The sequence below is a fragment of the Trichechus manatus genome, unplaced genomic scaffold, assembly GCF_000243295.1.
Source record: "Trichechus manatus latirostris isolate Lorelei unplaced genomic scaffold, TriManLat1.0 scaffold00060, whole genome shotgun sequence".
Classification (NCBI taxonomy): domain Eukaryota; kingdom Metazoa; phylum Chordata; class Mammalia; order Sirenia; family Trichechidae; genus Trichechus; species Trichechus manatus.
Genome location: NW_004443996.1, coordinates 5016463 through 5036667, shown reverse-complemented (window position 1 = coordinate 5036667; position 20205 = coordinate 5016463). Strand labels below are relative to the sequence as shown.

Below are 20205 nucleotides of genomic sequence, written 5' to 3'. Positions count from 1 at the left end.
GTTAACCAATGTCATAAAACAATATGTGTACTACTGTTTCATGAGAAACTATTTGTTCTGTAAGCCTTCACCTGAAGTACAATAAAAAAAAAATAGTTATAGGGTGTTCAGTTATTGTATTTTTCCTTGAATGAGCTTTGGTAGTTTCTATCTTTAAAGAAATTTATTTATTTTCTCTAAGTTGTTGAATCTATAAGCATAAAGTTATTAATAGTCACTAACTATACTTTTATGGAGTCTCGGTGGTGCAGTTTTTTTTTTTTTGTTGTTGTTTTTTTGGTTTGATATTAGAGAAACATTCCAACATTAGAATACAGATCAGTATTATGTATTTTAAAAAGAGACTTTGTTATAGGAGTGTAAGTAGAAAGAGGTTTACAAATAGTATTCTAAAGTTCAAAAGTCCCCAAGAGAAACAGACTATGTTGCCCTCCAGCAGAAACAGTACAGCCAAGAAATATCACTGCAGCCGTAGCTGGCTGCTTGGCATAAACCAGGTAATTGTTTGAAGTCAGAGCTTGACAACACTCTCCCTAGGACCAGATGCCTCCTCAGCCTTACTTGATAGAAGCATAAGCCTTCTACATACCATTCTACCTGGAGTGCATCTGTTGGGAGGAATCTATATTCCATTCCTGCATCCTCATTTCATGGAAGTTTATGGCAAATGTATTTGTGTTACTTCTTGCAATGGGTATGCTCCTAATAAAAATTTCTAGAGGTAAATGTTTCTTATCAGCTGCTCAAACTTCAAGCTACCTTATTATCCAAGGTTTATTTTGTTGTTGTTAGATGCCGCTTAGTTGGTTCCAACACACAGCAACCCTATGTGCAAAATAATGAACCACTGCCTGGTCCTGCGCCATCCTCACAATCTTTGTTATGCCCATTGTTGCAGCCACTGTGTCAGTTCTTCAGTTTGAGAGTCTTCCTCTTTTTCCCTGACCGTCTACTTTACCAAGCATGGTATATTCAATACTCTTTATCAACACCTTAATTCAAACTCATTCATTCTTCTTCTGTCTTCCTTATTCAGTGTCCAGCTTTCACTTGCATATGAGGAGACTGAAAACACCAAGGCTTGGGTCAGGCACACCTTAGTCCTTAAAGGGACATCTTTGCTTTTTAACACTTGGAAGAGGTCTTTTGCAGCAGATGTGCCCAATGTAATGCATCTTTTGATTTCTTGACTGCTGCTTCCCTGGGCATTGCTTGTGGATCCAAGTAAAATGAAATCCTTGACAACTTCAAGCTTTTCTTTATCATGAAGATGCTTATTGGTACTGTTGTGAGGATTTTTATCTTCTTTATGTTGAGGTGTAATCCATACTGAAGGCTGTGGTCTTTGATCTTCATCAGTAAGTGCTTCAAGCCAGTGGTGCAGTTTTTAAGAGCTTGGCTGCTAACCAAATCCACCAGCTGCTCCTTGGAAACCCTGTGGGGCAGTTCTACTCTGTCCTGTAGGATCACTATGAGTCACAATCAATTAAATGGCAATTTTTTTAACTATACTTTTTAATGTCTGTTTGATATACAATGATATACCCTCTCTCATTGTTGATATTGATAATTTGGGTCTTCTTTCTCTCTCTCTCTCTCTTTTTTTTTTTTTTTTTGCTGTACTGCCTTTTTATTAAAGATCCAGCTTTTGATTTTATTGTATTTTTCTATTGATTTCGTTGTCTATTTCATTTATTTCTGCTCTTCTCTTTATTATTTTCTTCCTTTTGCTTGTTTTGGGCTTAATTTGCTCTTCTACTTATAATTTCTTAAGGTAAAGCTCAGGTCACTGATTTTCAAGCTTTTGTCTTTTCTAATATCAATCTTTAATGCTCTAAATTGCCCTCTATATGCTGATTTAACTACATTCCACATATTTTGATATGTCATGTTTTCATTTTCAATTACTTCAAAGCACATTCTAATTTACCTTTTGGTTTCTTCTTTGACACATTAGTTACTACAAGTGTGTTGTTTAGTTTCCAAATATTTGAGGATTTCCCAGATATATTTCTGTGATTGATTTCTAGTTTAATTCCATTGCAGTCAGAGAACTCCCCTCATATGATTTTACTTAAATTTTTGATAAACTTTATGTTATGGCCCAGAATATGGTCTATCTTGGTCAGCTCTCCTTGTGCACTTGAGAAGAATGTGTGTTCAGCTGTTTGTTGGATGAAGTGGACTATAAATGTTTATGGTTGATAGTGTTGTTCAAGTCTTCCACAGTTATTGATTTTCTGTCTACTTGTCTTAGCAATTACTAAGAGAAGGTGTTACAACTTCTGAATATAATTTTGGATTTATCTGTTTCTCTTTTCTGTTTTATCTGTCTTTGTTTCATATATTTTGAAACTCTGCTATTAGGTAAATAAATATTTAGGATTTTTATTTTCTCTTAATGAATTTATCCCTTCATCAGTATGATTGACCTTCTTTATTCTTAATAGAATTTCTTTCTTTGAAATATTCTTTATCTGATACTAATATAGTTTAGCTTTCTTTTGAGTAGTCTTCACGGTATATGTTTTTTTCATTCATTTATTTTTATCTTCCTGTGTCTTTGTATTTAAAGTGGGTTACTTGCAGACAGGATGCAGTTTTTTTTTTTAATTAATCCAGTATGAAAATGTCTGCTTCTTAATTGGTATCTTTAGACCATTTTGAATTTAATCTGATTATAAATATGGTTGGGTTTAAATCTACCATCTTGCTTTTGTATTTGTCCCATCTGTTCTTTGTTCCTTTTTTTTTTTTTTTTTTGCCTTCTTCTGGATTAAATTTTTTATGGTTATATATTATTTATTTATTCTATTTGTTGGCTCATCACTCTTTTCTTATTTTATAATGGTTGCATTAATGACATGGTATACATCTTTAACGTTATCACCATGATAAGTTCTGTGGTATTATACCATTTCATGTATAATAAAAGAATCTTACAATAGTATACTCCTATTTCTCTTCTATTGAGCGTTGTGCCATTGATTGTCATACATTTTACTTTTACATATGTTATAAAACCTCCAATAATTTATTTTGTAAAATTTAAAGAGTGAATTATCTTTTAAAGTGATTGAAAAAATTATTTTTAATTTACCCACATATTCATTATTTCCAGTGCTCTTCATTTCATTGAGCAGTCCAAATTACAATCTTGTATTCTTTTCCCATTCTTTTGTAGTGTACATCAGCCCATGATGCATGTTTTTTAGCTTTTGTATCAGTGAGAAAGAATTCATTTTGTTTTCATCTTTGGATATAGAGTTGTTGGTAAACAGATTTTTTTTTATTTCAGTATGTTAGATGTTGCTCCATTGTATTCTGAGTTGCATTGTTTTCCCTGAAATATCTCCTATCATCTTTATGTTTGTTCCCCTGTATGTAATGTGTCTTTTTCCCCCACTCTGGCTGTTTTTAAAATTTTCCTTTTTTCTCTGTACTTCAATAATTAGATTGAGAAATGCCTTGGTGTCATTTTCATTACGTTTCTTCTTTTTGGGATTGTTGAGCTTCTTGGCTATGTGGGTTTATAGTTTTCATCAAATTTGGAAAATTTTCAGGTGTTAATTTTATTTTTTATTCCTTCCCCCACTTCTGGGACTCCAAAAATATGTACGTTAGGTTGCTTGATATTGTTCCACAGCAAACTGTTGCTACATTAATTTGTTTCTGTGTTTTTTCTCTTTGGCTTTCATTTTAGATAATTTCTGCTTCTATGTCTTCAAGTTCATCATATTTTTTCTTCTGCAGTATCTGATCTTATTGCTGCTAAAAACTATTTAGTGTATTTACTATCTCATATATCATAACTTCATCTCTTGAATTTCTATTTGGATCTTTTAAAAAAAATTCTATTCCTTTCCTCGTCATGTGCTTTTTTCTACTTTGTTGAGCATATGCAGTATAGTTTTAATAGTTGTTTTAATTCTTCTTTGCTAATTCTATAATTTCTGTTATTTTTCATTCTGTTTCTTTACTTGCTTTTTCCTACCTTTTTGCATGCTTGATAAATTTATTTATTCTTGTAAGTTTTCTGTATTCTTTAAATATTTTGCAGCTTTCTTCTGGGATGTAGTTAAGTTACGTTGATCCTTTTGATGTTTGCATTTAAATTTTGTTAGGCAAATCCCTAATTGCCTTTAGTCTAGGACTATTTTGCCCTATTACTGAGGCAATATTCTTCTGAGGGCTTTTCTATATGTCTCATAAATTATGAGGTTCTCCTGTCAAGCTGGTGGGAGCATGAACTATTCCCAACCCATGGGAACTCTAAAGACTGTTTTGTTGATCATTTTTGGCCGTTCTTTCTCTGGCCTCAAGAGTTTCCTTCTACGCTTAAGTCGATCAGTATTCAGCCAAAGTCTCTAGGGGCCCTTTGCAGCTCTCCAGAGCTTTCTCTGTGCAATTTTCACCTCTCTGTGCACCTTCTTCTCTCCAATACCTTGCTGCTCAAATTCTAGCAGCCTCCCTTAACTCTGTCTCCTCAACTCAGAAAGACTGCCCGATTGTTTGAATTCCTTCTCCCTAGGCTGTGGCATGGAAACTCTTTCCAGACAGTGGGTTGGGGCACTCATATTGCTGCAGTCACCTTATTTATTTCCCTTCTCTCAGGAAACACAGTATAGTGCTGTCTTTTTTCTAATGTCTGAAATCCATTGTTTCATATATGGTACATATATGAATATACCATGAACTGCCAAAAGAATGAACAAATTTGTCTTGGAAGAAGCACAGCCAGAATGCTCCTTAGAAGCAAGGATGGCGAGACTTCATCTCACATACTTTGGGCATGTTATTAGGAGGGATCAGTCCCGGGAGAAGGACATCATGCTTGGTAAAGTAGAGGGTCAGCAAAAAAGAGGAAGATCCTCAACGAGACGGATTGACACAGCAGCTGCAACAATGGGCTCAAGCATAACAATGATCATGAGAATGGCGGAGTTCCGGGCAGAGTTTTGTTCTGTTGTACATAAGGTCTCTGTGAGTTGGAACTGACTCAACGCCACCTAACAACAACAAATCATCTTCACATAATTATCTATCTTTATTAAAATACTTGGTAAACTATAATGTGTTATGCAAAAGCTATTGTCGTTGATATAGTTAACTATTCTATAACCAACTGGTCATTTTTATTGGAAATAATTCTTTTAACATACATCAATCCACTCCCATACCATTTATATGTAAATTTCAAATAAATGAAATGTACATTATTATTTTACCATGTGAAAAGAAGACTGGTGCTGTGATTCTATTTGATGAGAGTTTGATCTTTTAAAATTTTGGAAAATACAAAAATTAAGTACAACAATAGGCATGATGTCCATATATGAAGATGCCTCTGTAAAATTTTTTAATGTAGATTAAATATTGAAAAGAAAAAGGCAGTATATTAAACTCGGTGAATTCTATCAAAAACTAAGTTGTTGAACTTTTATTTAGTAAAAGCTTAATTAAATATACAGTAATGAATTTATACTTTGAACCTAATAAAATTTGAACATGTGTAAAATAATTGCTACTGTGAATATGTTCTCAGAAGCTGTCACTTTATTCTGTGATTTACATTTAATGATCCTCATCTTTACAAGAAGCATTTCTCTCTATTCAGCTTATTCTACAATTAACTTGCCAGAATTTGGAGATATTGCAAGAAAAATAAATTACAGCATCTTTTAAACTTAAGGTTTTAGTAACAGACATCTTGTCTATTCTAAAACTTTAAAAGGATATTCATTATCTGTTTACTGGGCTATAATTACTGAAAAGCATTTTATGCATCTCTTCTCTTTAAGAACTCTAATTGGCATGTATTACTTAGATAGAAATATGAAACAGAGGGAACTTTTAATAATTTCTTTTACTACTTTCTCAGGGCACAAATATACACTGACCTCATAAAAACACTTAACATACTACACAACTAATATTTATGATTGCCAGCTACATAAAAATATATATTCATAGTGACCTGACAGAAAATTGCAATACAATTTTCTGTACACATCCTCCACATAAATATATGAAAAGAAACATATCAACAGGTACATTTACCCCTGTAGCTATAGCTCTAATGTCAAATAATAAAAAGGTTAATGTTTGCTATCAAAAAAGCAGTAAAACCACCAAAAACAGTTGCTGTCGAGTCGATTCTGACTCATGACAACCACAATGGATATTCTGGATCTCAGATTATTTATCAACAATAATAATTTATTAGCCCTTATTGAAACCTGTGTTTATTACAAGTTTCAACATATTAAAATAAAATACCTGTAAACTACAAATATCATAAATCCAAATATCAAAACTTCAAAACTCATACTATAATAATAATTATATAATTATAATAAGAAAGATAAATTTCAGACAGATATTCAATTGAACAGAAGCATAAACAGGGTCTCAACTGGATAACTGATTTTCTGTTTTATTTAACTCTGCTTTCATACAATCACAATCGCACATACCTATACAGAATATATGCCAACTAATGACCAGTGCTATATAGCATTCCCTTAGCTATATATACCATAAGTGTTGACTAAATTGTGTTTATTTCTACATTTCTAGTTCCCAGGAAAATTGTTAGAGTAAATAACTTCTACCTTTCACCAGTCTAATAAAAATTTTTGCATTGCCACAAGCATTGAGTACTAAAATTTCACAGTCTTGCCATTTACATTCTACATTAATACCTTTAAAATGTAGTTTGCATTTTAATTTACTATTGAGAAAATTCTATAAAATTTCCCATTTCCACACATTGGAAAACTGATTGTTAATAAATTATTCATTATATTGATATAATCTAGTTGTGCCTATGATTTCGCTTTAGCGAATGGTTGTCTTTATTACATTTCTGTTAACCTTTATTTATCATCCACACACCTCCATCCTAACCTACCCTGCCTCTCCTACCACCCCACTCCCAGCCAGACTTTTGATTGGTGGTTAAAATTTGTTTTAAAAAGATTGAAGCCATAACTTTTCAATTAAACTAGGCTTTCTTTTAGTGTTTTCTGAATCAGATTTGTATATTATATATTAAGAGTTAAGGGTAGTTGTGCCTGGAAACAAAGAGATGGATCAAATGACTCTTGTGCAGAATTGTTATACACCTAACATGCTTTTGAGTCCTTCATCATAATTATATTATTTGATGGCAATTAGACTAGATCTGAATCTATGGAATATACAACCCAAGGTCTGATCATGAGCATATTAAGCAATTATTATTTTACCACTAACATTAAATTCAGGTAACCTGATAACCACATGCTCAAAGATGATCAAGGCTTCTTAGAAACTACAGCTTCACCAGTAAGTTGTGAAAACACATATTGCTCCAACAGATCTTGAAATACTGAAAAATAAGAACAGAGATTTTTAAAAAATAATCCTTTCCTTTCAAGTCACTACTCTCAAAGGCTGCTGATATATAAATGTATCACCACAGATACCTGACGATTTCCCCATTTATTTAAGTTTATTTAAGTGTATATTGCATACATAGCACCATTAATGTCCTGTGTTCTGAACATAAGTCTTAAACCAATTTCAAAAGGGTCAAGGAAGCCAAAAGAACAAAGATGATTCTCAATAATGTCTTTATTACTTCTCTTTAAAGTAGAAGGTTAGGAAGTGGGCTAAAAACAGCAGGGATGGTAATGATTAAGATACTGGTTCCTGAAGAAGGACAACACCATTTTGAGGGCTTTGCCTACACTTAATACTTTTTATTAATGTATAGATCTAACTAAAAAACACCAAAACCAAACACGTTGCCTTCCAGTCGATTCCAACTCATAGCAACCCTGTAGAAAACAGAGTAGAACAGCCCCATAGGATTTCCAAAGCTGTAAATCTTTAAGGAAGCAGACTGCCACATCTGGTGGGTTCGAAATGCTGACCTTAAGGTTAGCAGCTGAGCACTTAACCACTGCACCACCAGGGCTCCTATATATCTAATTAATAGCTTAAAAATGAAGATGAATCATAGAATTTTTAAGCTAGAATTGTCCTTAGATATTATGAAGCTTATACCCCTCATTTCACAGTTGAATAAACTGAGGGCCAGAGATGTGAAGTAACGTATTTCAGAATTTGATTTACTATAAATATCTAATTTATGTCATAAGCTCTTCAATGTCCATTTCACTTTGTTCAGCACCTACCATAGTGTAGAACACAAATTTACTAAATAAATAAATGCCTTTGTGGGTGATGATCTTAGATATCAGCTACAAGGGCATTACTGGCTGATTATTTCAATAAAAATATTGGAAGCTGACTTATTTTATCAGCCAAAAAAATAACAATTCCTAGCAGTAGGCAGAAGAATAATGACCTCCCAAAGATGTCCACATCTTAATGCCCAGACACTGTGAATATGTTAGGTTATATAACAAAGGTGAATTAATGTTGAAGAGGGAAATAAGGTTGCTAATCAAATGACCTTAAAATAGGGAGATTATTTTAAATTATCTGAGTGGGCACAATGTAATCACAAAGGTCTATAAATGTGGAACAGGGAGGCAGAAGAGTTAGTGTCAGAGTGAAGAAATGTGAGAAAGACTTAACCGGCCATTGTTGGCTTTGAGAACGGATGGGGACAATGAGCCAAAAAATGTGGGTAGCCTCTAGAAACTGGAAAAAGCAATAAAATGGATTCTCCCCTAGAACCTCCAAAAAGGAAGGCATCCCTGCTGACAACTTGATTTTTAGCCCGGTAAAACCCATTTTGGACTTCTGACCTTCAGAATTGTAAGATAATAAATTTTTGTTGTTTTAAACCACTATGTTTGTGGTAATTTGTTACAGAAGCAAACAGAAAATGATAGTTTTCCTTGAACGGTGTTGGTGACAATGACCTCCAATATATCCACACTATTCTGCAACGTTCTGTTGACAAGCCAAGTGAAGAAATTAGAATAAATACCACCTCAATGGTAAGGCCATTTGTTGTTGTTGTTAGCTGCCGTTGGTTGGCACCCAACTCATGGTGACTCCATGTGTTACAGAGTAGAACTGCTCTGTAGGGTTTTTTTTTTTTTTGGCTGCAAATTTTACAGAAGCAGATCACCAGGGCTTTTCTTCTGTGGGACCGCTGGGTGGGCTGGACAGCCAACCTTTCAGTTAGCAGCCAACTGCAAATTGGTAAGGCCATTAGTAACAACAAAATAAATGGATTTAGTCAGATACTTAAAATTTTTATCCATTGGATAGGCGTAACTGTCCTCTCAATAAAACAATGTTGACTCCGGAATGGGTTAAATCTTATCTATATTATCCAGACAATATACAGTGGAGAACACTTCGATTACATATTTCTTTACACATGTGAAAATGAAGAAAAAGAAGGAAATTCAGTGTTTTTCTATGACAACCAGTTCTTAAATGTCTAAGGTGTATAAGAAGTCAGATTTACTTTACATCAGTGCCTCCCAGACTTCAATTTGCATACGAATCATTTGAGGATCTTGTTAACATGCAGGTTCTGATTCAACAGGTCTGTCGTTAGGCCAGAAATTTGGCAATTCTTAACAAGCTCCCAGATGCCAAGGCTGCCACTCCATGGAACACACTTTGAGTAGGGATGATATAATAGCTACAGATAAACTCTACCAGAAAATTTATTGGCTTCACATCACAACCAATACTGAGTTAAAAAGAAAATCTCTATCTACATTAAGTATTACTAGTTGAAAAAACAATCAAACAAAAAAACAACCCAAAACTGACCTTCAGCATCTTTTAACCATTCATTGGTGATAAAAGTGAGTCTATAGGCTCTAAATAAAATCCCTGACTGGTAATTTTCTTTAAATGTTTTTCATTTTTTATTGTGGTAAATATGTATACAACAAAAAATTGCCAATTCAACAATTTTTGCATGTACAATTTAGTGACGTTGATTATGTTCATCATGTTGTGTAACCATCACCACATTTCAAATTATTCCACCACCATTAACAGAAACTCAGTTCTCCCTAAGCAATGACCCCCCTCCATGTCCTTCTCACCCCTAGTAAACTTTGGTCTCTATATATTTGTCTATTTCATATAAGTAAGATCATACAATATGTGTCCTTTTGTAACTGACTTATTTCACTCAGTATGTTTTCAAGATTCATCCAGGTTGTTCGCATGTATCTGGAATTAATTTCTGTTTACCACTGAGTAATAGTTCGTCATATAAATATACCATGTTTTGTTTATCCATTTATCTGTTGATGGACGTTTAGGTTATTTACACTTTTTGGCTATTGTGAATAGTGCTGCAATGAACATCAGTGTACATCTGAGTAGTAATTTTTAATAACTAGCATACATATTCAAAATAAGTTTGTGTTGACATACTGTTGTCCTAGAATAGTGGAGATGTTTCAAGCCTGAACATTATAATACCTAATGTAATACTTTCCAGTAATCAGAATATATTTGTTATTCCACATTTTACAACATCCTGAGTCTCTTCAAATTGTTGCTCTGTTGAGGCAATTTCAATGTAACAAAAGCTTGGTCTGTGAAAGGGCAAAGCTATTTAGGGAATGGATCTCAGATAATTACTTTCCTAAATGGCAGAGCTATTGCATCCATAAAACATGCAATAGGTAGACCAAGCTAACCAAATAAAAAAAGTATTAAAACAATACATTAGGTAGTAGAAAACTTATATAGTGTTATAATCTACCTGTTTGTAAAACCCAATAAAGAAATATTTTCATCATGGCTTGATACTTGACAGTTGGAAAGAATAGTGTATAGGTCATACCATTGAAGCCATTAGAAGTCAACCCAATGATCCCACTTCCCCTAAACCTCAGCTTTTCTATAAAAACTCTCCATCTCCACTGAGAGAAAAAGGAAAATGCCACAGGCCTGTTCTCAATGTGGGTGAAATACTTAAGAGGCTCAGAAAGAGAAATTACGGGGAAAAATCCAAACACACATACACACACACACTTTTTTTTTAATTAAATAAATACAGGGCCTCACTTGAGCTCTCTAACCTGTAACCTAGTTGATAAGAGCACAGACTCTAGAATGATATTTGCCCTCAAGTCCTGGCTCTGTACTTCCTAGCTGTATGACATTGGGCAAGCTACCTAAATTTTTTTTTTGCAGTGGTTTCCTCATCTACAAAATAGAGATAAAGATAGTATTTACCTTATAGAGTTTCTGTGAGAATTCAATGATGCAATGCATATAAAGACCTTCTCACAATACCTGGCACACAGTAAATACTCAATAAATGTTAGGTAATATTACTTAAACAGTTTCATATTAGATGTGGAAGAGTGAAAAAAAGAAACTCATAGAAACTAAAGAAGAGGAAGAGCTTTAAATTTAGTTAATATCCAGAGGAATATTTGGGGTCCATGTACAAATGATTGTCTACATGTGTAAAGCACCTACTTTGGGCATGTAGGAGTCACATTTTTGCACAGTCATTTTAAGAACCTTAAAAGAAGTGCAAACAGAAGCCTGTACACCAATGTTTATTGCAGCACTTTTCACAATAGCCAGAAGGAGGAAACAACTAAAATGTCCAACAACAGACAAATGGATAAACAAAATGTGGTATATACACACAATGGAATACTACTCAGTCATAAAGGGAAATGCAGTCTTGATGCATGCCACAATATGGATGACTCTTCAAAACATCATGCTGTGTGAAGTAAGTCAAAAGGACAAATACTGTATGATCTCACTTATATAAAATAAAGTATATAAAAACCAAAGATTATTAGTGGTTACCAGGGGAGGGATGGAGAAGGAAAGGGGCAGTTTTAGCTTAGAGTTTATGTTAAAGGTGTTGGGAAGAATTCGAAAAAGAACATTGAGAAGGGGTGCACAACTTGAAGAATATGATCAATGTCACTGAATTGTACACAGAAATTGTTGAGAAGGCATATGTTTTCTTATGAATATTTTCACCACAATTAAAAAAAAAGAAGACGCTTAAAAGGAATTGTCCCCAATTCCAAGGGAAGAGAAGCTAGGGAGATATTTACCTAAAATTCGGCCACTCTGACAAATAACAGGCTTAAAAATGATAAGAATCAGCTTAATTGTACAAAGTCTACTTGTAAAACAACAGGATACCAAGAAGGTAGGACAGTTGCTGCTATAGATTTCTTTACAGATGGTAGATGTAAGGTGTAGCATTTAATTGACATGGTACAATCTCATTTATACAGTTGCCGTATATGTACCTAGATCTGTGGTTTAATCGAGGAAATTTTACTATTAGTTGGCACAAGGATGGTTCTCTATTTGTGAAGACAAGTTTCAATGTATTGCCTTGAAATTTTATGCAAGCTGGAGAGGTACCACATTATCGGTGACAGATTTTGAATATACTAACCTCTCCAGGCTCCTTTTTATGCAGAATTATCTCTCTCTAGAATTATCACCCATTACTTCCAAACCAGTATATCTCGATGTAGTATACTCAATGAAAGTATATTAACACATCACCAATTTCAATTTTAACTCTCAACTGACTCTACTGTAAAATCAAAATCAACAATTCAAATATTTTTATCCTGTTGGTGATTACACTGAACAAAGGCATAACCCCTTCTAGAAGCACAGTACAATTTTAAAGGCAGAATTAATTAAATATTTTTAAATATATTTCATACAAAATGTAATGCCATCTTCTTTAACCATGACTAAGACAGTGTGTTTTCAAAAAAATACCTAAAAAGGGATATAAGTATACACCATTTGGTCAAGTAGAGAAATCACTCCTTTTGTAGAAGTGGTATGGTGTTCATGGTAAACACTGTAGAATAACACACACACAGATACACAAACACATACACATACATACACATTGAGCTGGAGATCCAGTGATTTAGATCCTAGCCAAAGCTCTGCTAAAAACTCATTGCATGACCTTGGTTAAGCATTTCTTGGTGATTAAAATAGACCTAGGTTTGCGTCCTGACTTTGACATTCAGTAGCTGTGTGTCACTGAGCAAATCAACTGTTTTGAGCCTTTGTTTTATTATTTGTACAATGGGAAATAATATTCTGATAGAGATGTTGTGAGACTTAAATACGATAAAATGTATAAAATTCTTAGCACAATGCCTGACACTAAGTGCCTGATAAGTATCAGCATTTATTAATGTTGATAAGATACTGTAATTCTCTGGGCTTCAGCTTCCTCATATGTAAAATGAAAGAATTGGCTTATTGATAAAAAGACCCTTCCAGCTCAAATTTTACAACTTAAATGAGAAAATCAAATTCCTTCCTCTTATTCAGATAGGAATTGTAAAATAAGCCTTAAAACACACATGCCTAACTCTTATATTTTTTCATATTTTATTTTAAGCTCTCTAAAATGAGAAATGTATTCCTAAGCACCAAATCTCTCCAGTTTTCTAACTTTGAACAGTTTTGTGTCTTGGCCTAATGTATAAATGGCTAGGAAAGTCTTATTACTTATTATGCAGATGGACTACAAGTTAAAACATCTGAGGGGATTCACATGATGCAGGTAATAAGAGAAAAGGTCAAAGAGAAAGGATTTTCTATTATTATAAATAATATTCATAGTCCACTTGCAAAAATTTATGGCAGTGATTTTCAAATTTACAGGTTATGACACCCTTCTGGACTGATGTATATCCATATTCCTGAACTTCAAACTTCTGTATGACATTGGGAAGGAGCCTCAAAGTGAAAGAGCAGCCAAAATGAAATCTGTAAAAAGTCTCTATTTTAAATCATGATCACACTTTCCTTCAAGTAGAACTTGAGCTCTGTGGAACAGTGCAATCTGAAGCCCAAGGGGTAGGAAAAATGACAACGGATATATAATAACAATTGTGGCAACCATCACAATGATTAGCTCTGATGCAAGAGATATAAAAATGGAAACTGTCAGTCATCGTCAATGTAAGACAGCAACTGCAAAATATAATGCCATAAAAAAGTGAGTAATTAGTAGATTTTAAAAGGAAGATACATGATGCAATGTCATCAAAGAGAAGTACAGAACAGTGGAATATCCCTTTAGTATTTTTCAAACAGAAAAAAATTACAGACCGTATCACTTCTGAGATAATGTTCCCTTGGCCTTATTCATGAGGATATGATATATTTGGAAGCCACTCAGTACAAAGAGATCTCGATGATGCCTTTTCTCTGATATATTCAGGTATTTTCAGTCACTAGAGGGTCTCTAAGGAGTCCTGGTGGCACAGGGGTTAAGTGCTTGGCTGTTAACCTAAAGGTCGGTAGTTTGAATCCACCATTCTCTCCAAGGGAGAAAGATGTGGCAGTCTGCTTCGGTAAAGATTACAGACTTGGAAACCCTATGGGGTAGTTCTACTGTGTCCCATAGAGTCGCTATGAATCGGAATCCACTCAATGGCAAAGGGTTTTTTGGTTTGGAAAGGGTTTCTTGCCTGACAATGATGAATACTTGTTCACATAGATACAATTATCTCCATAACAATATTTGTTCATTTCCCAGGAAATAGTTTTCTAGGGAAAAAAAAACATATATGGCTATACCTATTTTAGTTAGTCAGCCAGGAGCTGTGGGCAGGGGGTTAAAAAAGAAAATGGCACGGTGGCAACCATTAAGGACATATTTAAAATACAGTTGAGGTTTTAAAATTTTCTGACACAAAGAACAAATAAGAAGACAACATAGATCAGGCTATAAGTGACAAATACAAGCACTGCTGTAGAAGTTCCAAAAAAGAAACTCAGTAATGGTTGGGTTAGTGTTAGAAGGCACATATGGAGAGGTGCAACTTGAGATGAGCTTCCAAAATAGGTATTTGAATAAGTAGAGGGAGGGCATTCTAGGTGAAGGGGGTGGCAGTGGTGCAAAGAGCAACGTTCTAGAGTTAGATTGTTCAGCAGACTTATTAAAGAGAGTTGTGCACCAAAGAATAGAGTAAAATAAGGTTTCTGTGGTAGAATGAGGACAGATTAAGAAACTCTTTGAAATCCAGGTGGAATTGATCTTGAAACAATAGAAAACAGGAATCCAAGAAGGTTTTGACGAAGGAAAATTAGTTGACAAAAGATACGTTAACAAACCATCACTGCGGCAGAATGAATTAGAAGTTACAGACTAAATTCAGGGATATGCGGCATAGGTTAAGGCTGGTTAGCAGGCTCCTATAGTGACTGGATGGGTGGTGATGAGAGTTTAGATTGTAGAATAAGGGAAGGATGACATGAGAGAGCTTTCAAAGGAAATTTTACCAGGACTTGATAATCTCTTAATTATAGGAAATGAAGAAAAATCCAGATTCCTCTGTGAATAGTCTGGTGTCTATAATCGGACCAAAAAAAAAAAAAAAAAAAACCCGTTGCCATCGAGTGGATTCCAACTCATAGCGACCCTATAGGACAGAGTAGAACTTCCTCATAGGGTTTCCAAGGAGCGGCTCCTGTTCCAACTGCCGACCCTTTGGTTAGCTGCGCCACCAGGGCTCCTATAATCAGACAGTGGAACAGAATTAATAACACTATTTTCTCCATTGACAACAGACGCGCAGTTTTTTCCGGACAATTGCTGAATAATATAACCCCTCCAATGAAGGGAAGACAGACAGTTCCCCTCAAAATAAAATTTGACTTTGGTGCTTGTAGCACAGACACAAAGGAAGAAGGACTTAATGGTACCGAACCATAACACATGTTCCAAGAAGAAAAAAAGAAGAGAAAAGAGTATTTCTCACTGAGTCTACACAGTAGATCTCACCCTGTGTCTCCAGAGTGGAAGGTTCAAAATAACTGAATGATACCTAAAATTAGAGCTCCCTGAAGTTGAATTCCTTTGAATAATTAGTGGGGTTTTTTTTAAACTGTTCTTTATCTCAGTAATTTCTATTCCACAAATTTCTCTCCATTATTCCAAACTTGGTATCTGTAGACTAAGAATTTGCCTTCTCAAATTTATGTGGCCCGTTTTGGGGGCTGTGTATGCTAGGAAGGCCAGATTCAAAGTAACTTGCAGACCCCTCCCTGTCACTGGCGCTTGAACCATTACCAGGTCAATTCCCCAATCCTTCCCACACTCTGCCTAGACAGCACTCAGCCCCACTCCCTCCGATGAAAGTGAAAATACGCCTGCGCAAACCCTAGCCCATTCCCCTCGCCTGGAACCCCACCTCTCGCAAGGTACTAATGCGCAGGCGCTTCACCCTCCCTGCGTTTGGTTAGGGCTGTGAGAAATCTACTGTCCAGTGAAATCTAGAAGTGGTAGAATTCATTCCCCTCCTTTCTTTGGAGGTAGAGGCTCCACCTCCTTCTGCCAGAGGGCTAGAAGCGAATCCCAAACATCGCCTTCTCAGAGAGCAAGGCCCCTTGTTCTCTTGCAATACTGCCTCCCTGTCTTCATCTCATTTCTAACATCACGCTGCCGCCAGCCTTTGCCCAAAGGGTATATATCGTCATTTGGCTCCCCAGAAGCCACACCAATTTGTTGTCTGCCTCTTTAAGCAGCTGAACCTACGGGCCCCCCACTGGGCACAGCAGTAGCTGGGTGCCTTGGCCTCCCTCCTTTGCACTTCACACCCACCGACGTTGGGTGCTTACCTCGGGCGTGGTGCGGTCACGAGAGGGATCAGAAGATCCTAGATCAGGCCAGTGCTGGGGCAGGCGGATTCAGCGAGATTTTTCCTTGGTCTCCCTGCCGCCTCAGACAATGAAATCAGCGTGTCCGATCATCAATTCTCATCATGATCGTGACGTCACAAAAGACAGCGGCCAATGGGAGCCCGAGATCAGCTCCGGACAGTCCCTGGCCTCTGCCCAGAACCGAAGAGTGGGGAGGGGGGAGAGAGAAGGCTGCTTGCAGTGGGGCTGCCTACTCCCCGTACAGATCAGCTGAATCCATGGCCAGGCCTCTCTGAAGTGCTCCCTCCCAGAGTAGCTTTGAATGCTCAGCATCTCTGTGAGTCCAAACCAAACCAAACCCGTTGCCGTCCAGTTGGTTCTGACTCATAGCGACTATATAGGACAGAGTAGAACTGCCTCATAGGGTTTCCAAGGTTGTAATCTTTATGGAAACAGACTGCCACATCTTTCTCCTGTAGAATGGCTGTTGGGTTTGAACCACCGACCTTTTAGTTAGCATCCAAGCGCTTAACCCCTGCCACCAGGGCTCCTTTCCCTGTAACCACAGTAACTATATACCAGCCACTTAAGAGGTGCTGCCTGGTCTTCCAGCAGAATTCTTGCACGCTACCAAAATCAAGTGATTGCATAAAGAAATACTGTCTTTTGTGGTCGGTATTCAACTTGACAGAGATATATTCAGTGCTATCAAAATCAAGAAGGCACCTTTTCTTGAGCCTTTGAAATTTGTAAGAGTGAGTGTGCTGTTACATGTGACTGGCTGACTCTAGCGACTGAGGCAAGCAATTAAAGTTCTTTGCACCTAACTTCAATCCCTGTTTTACCAGAAGTTACCTGAGTGATCATCATTATGCCATTACAGAAAGCAACCTCAAGCAACATGTTGTATGAGTCAACATTCACCAGATACACTCCGACACTTTGCTGGATGCCATAAGAGATGTATAATTCATTGGTTCTCCGCTATTATAGAACTTAAACATTATTGGGGATAAAACATCGGTACACATGAAACATTCACAACAATAAAATAAAGTACATGATAAAGTGCTCATCCATGAACGACAAACAAGAGCTATGTAGAATGATGACAGGAGACATCAGTACGGTGGGAATAGTTGAAAAAGCATTATACATTGTAATTGAATCTTGAATGGTGGATAGGAGGGGATTGAAGGCACTGTTTTAAAGGGGGAGAAATAGGCAAAAGTAGGGAAGTAGAAATATATGTTATATGAGAAAGTCCCTGATGATATCAGCCTGACAAATAGAATGCTTATGTTGAGGACTAGTGAAAGATAGGATAGACTGATTATAACAGCTTTTGAAAACAGTCATAGAACTTTGATTTGACTGTTGTTGTTGTTAGGTGGTGAGGAATCGATTTCGACTCATAGGGATCCCCTGAGTAGAACTGCCCCATAGGGTTTTGTAGTCTGTATTCTTTATAGGAGCAGATTGCCCGGGCTTTCTCCTGAAAAGCAGCTGGGTAGGTTCAAACCACCACCCTTTCAGTTAGTAGCCCAGTGCTTAACCATTGAGCCACCAACCAACAAACCCACTGACATTGAGTCCATTCCAACTCAGCGACCCAGAGCTTCTTAAAAGCTATTAAAGACCCTGGAGGGAACCTCAGCCCTCTACAGTCAATAATCTACACAACAGCTTGGGCGAATTTTTTAAAACAAAAGTCAAATCTTGTCCAGCTCCAGACTGTCTAATGATTTTCATTCACATATAGCATAAAATGCAAATTTCTTATCATAGCCTCAAGGCCCTAAATGATTTGTTTGGCCTTTACCACTTTTCTGACCTCATCTTCTGCCACTCTACCACTAACTCAATTTCCAATCACACTGGCCTTCTCTCCATTTTGAAAATAAGTCAAGCTCATGTCCATATCAGGATGTTGCTCCCTGTGATCTCTGTATGACTGATTCCTTCACTTCATTCAAATCTCTGATCAAATGCAACCTCTTCAAAGAGGTATTCCTAATTTAACATTGAAATCTCAACACTCCCTATACCCCCTTTCCTTATTTTACTTTTATTCATAGCACTTATTATTATTTAACAATACTCTGTATTTTTTACATAGTTATTGCAAATGTAAGCTCCATGAGGGCAGAGTTTTTGTCTGTTTTGTTTATTACTGCATCACTAGCATCTAGAAGAGTCCAGACGGACACAAAATAGCTAAATCAATAAGAACTTGTCGAATGAATGACTGAAAGCAATTTTTCAAGTGATTTGTCAGTCAGTAATTTGCAGTTTTAATCAGATTGGGGATAGGCTGAAATGAGAGATATAGTTGTAGTGATAATCCAGGTTAAAGATGACTTGGGCCTACATCAAGGTGTTTCCAGCAGAAAAGAAGAGAAATGATTGGATCAGAGACATTTCAAAGAAGGAACGATAAGGGTGAAAATGGAGGACTCAGAGATGAACTACTACTGATTAACACATTTGCTAAGCACCTACCATGTACCTGGAAGTGACATTGATATGAGAGAAAAAAAAAATGGCAAGGTCTCTATCCTTAAAGAGATTATAGTCTAATTGACAAGAAAAGAGATATATGAAACCAGAGTACTAAAGAAGGCAATTAAATTAAATTCACCCAGTTTCTCATTACTCTTATCCCCTCACACTCCATATCCAAGCCTTTAGTAAATCCTGTAGGCTGTACCTTCAAAATATGCCCCAAGTCTGAGAGCTTCTTACCTCCTCCATCACTACTACACTAGTCAAGGTCAGTATCACCCGTAGCTTTAACTACTGCAAAAGAATCTCATATGGTTTCCTATCTTCTGCTCTTGTCCTTATCCAATACTTTCTTTTAATATTAGTCAAAATATTCTCTATAAACTATAAGTCAGTTCATATCACTCACATCACATAAAGCCCTCCGCATGTCTCCCATCACATTAACCATAAAGTCTTAAGTCCCTGGTATGGCTTATTTCCCACCACTTTTCCTGCCCTGGTTGAGTATGCTGTAGCTACAAAGGCTTTTTGTTTTCCTTTCTGTAAAGTCTGTTCCCACTTCAGAGCCTTAAAAAATCCCACTTGCTATGCCTTCTTCTTGGAAAGTTCACCCCCTGGATATCCAAATGACAGATTCTTCACATCACTCAGGATCTCTGTTCAAATATTACTTTCTCAGATGGGCCTTCATGGACCAATCTCCTTAAAATAGCACTCTCAAATCACTCTTTCAAGGAGATACTGCATGGTTTAAAATCAGGGAAAGGTGTGCATCAGGGTTGTAGTCTTTCACCATACTTATTCAATCTGTACGCTGAGCAAATAATCCTAGAAGCTCGACTATATGAAGAAGAATGCAGCATAAGGATTAGAGGAAGACTCATTAACAATATGAGATGACACAACCTTGCTTGCTGAAAGTGAAGAGGACTTGAAGCACTTACTGATGAAGATCAAAGACCATAGCCTTCAGTATGGATTACACCTCAATAAATCCTCACATCTGGAGAAAAGATTGAGGTTTTCAAGGATTTCATTTTACTTGGATCCACAATCAACACCCATGGAAGCAGGAGTCAAGAA

At 36.2% G+C, this 20205-nt stretch overlaps 1 protein-coding gene across 1 annotated transcript in view; it reads right to left on the bottom strand.

Annotated features, from left to right (window-relative positions):
- Nucleotides 1–16704, bottom strand: part of HDX (highly divergent homeobox) — a 197464-nt gene extending 180760 nt beyond the window's left edge. Inside the window, exon 1 of the mRNA XM_004378876.1 lies at nucleotides 16594–16704. The gene's annotated coding sequence lies outside the window, so the exon portion shown is untranslated. The remainder of the gene's footprint in view (nucleotides 1–16593) is intronic.
- Between the last annotated feature and the right edge of the window lie 3501 nt (nucleotides 16705–20205).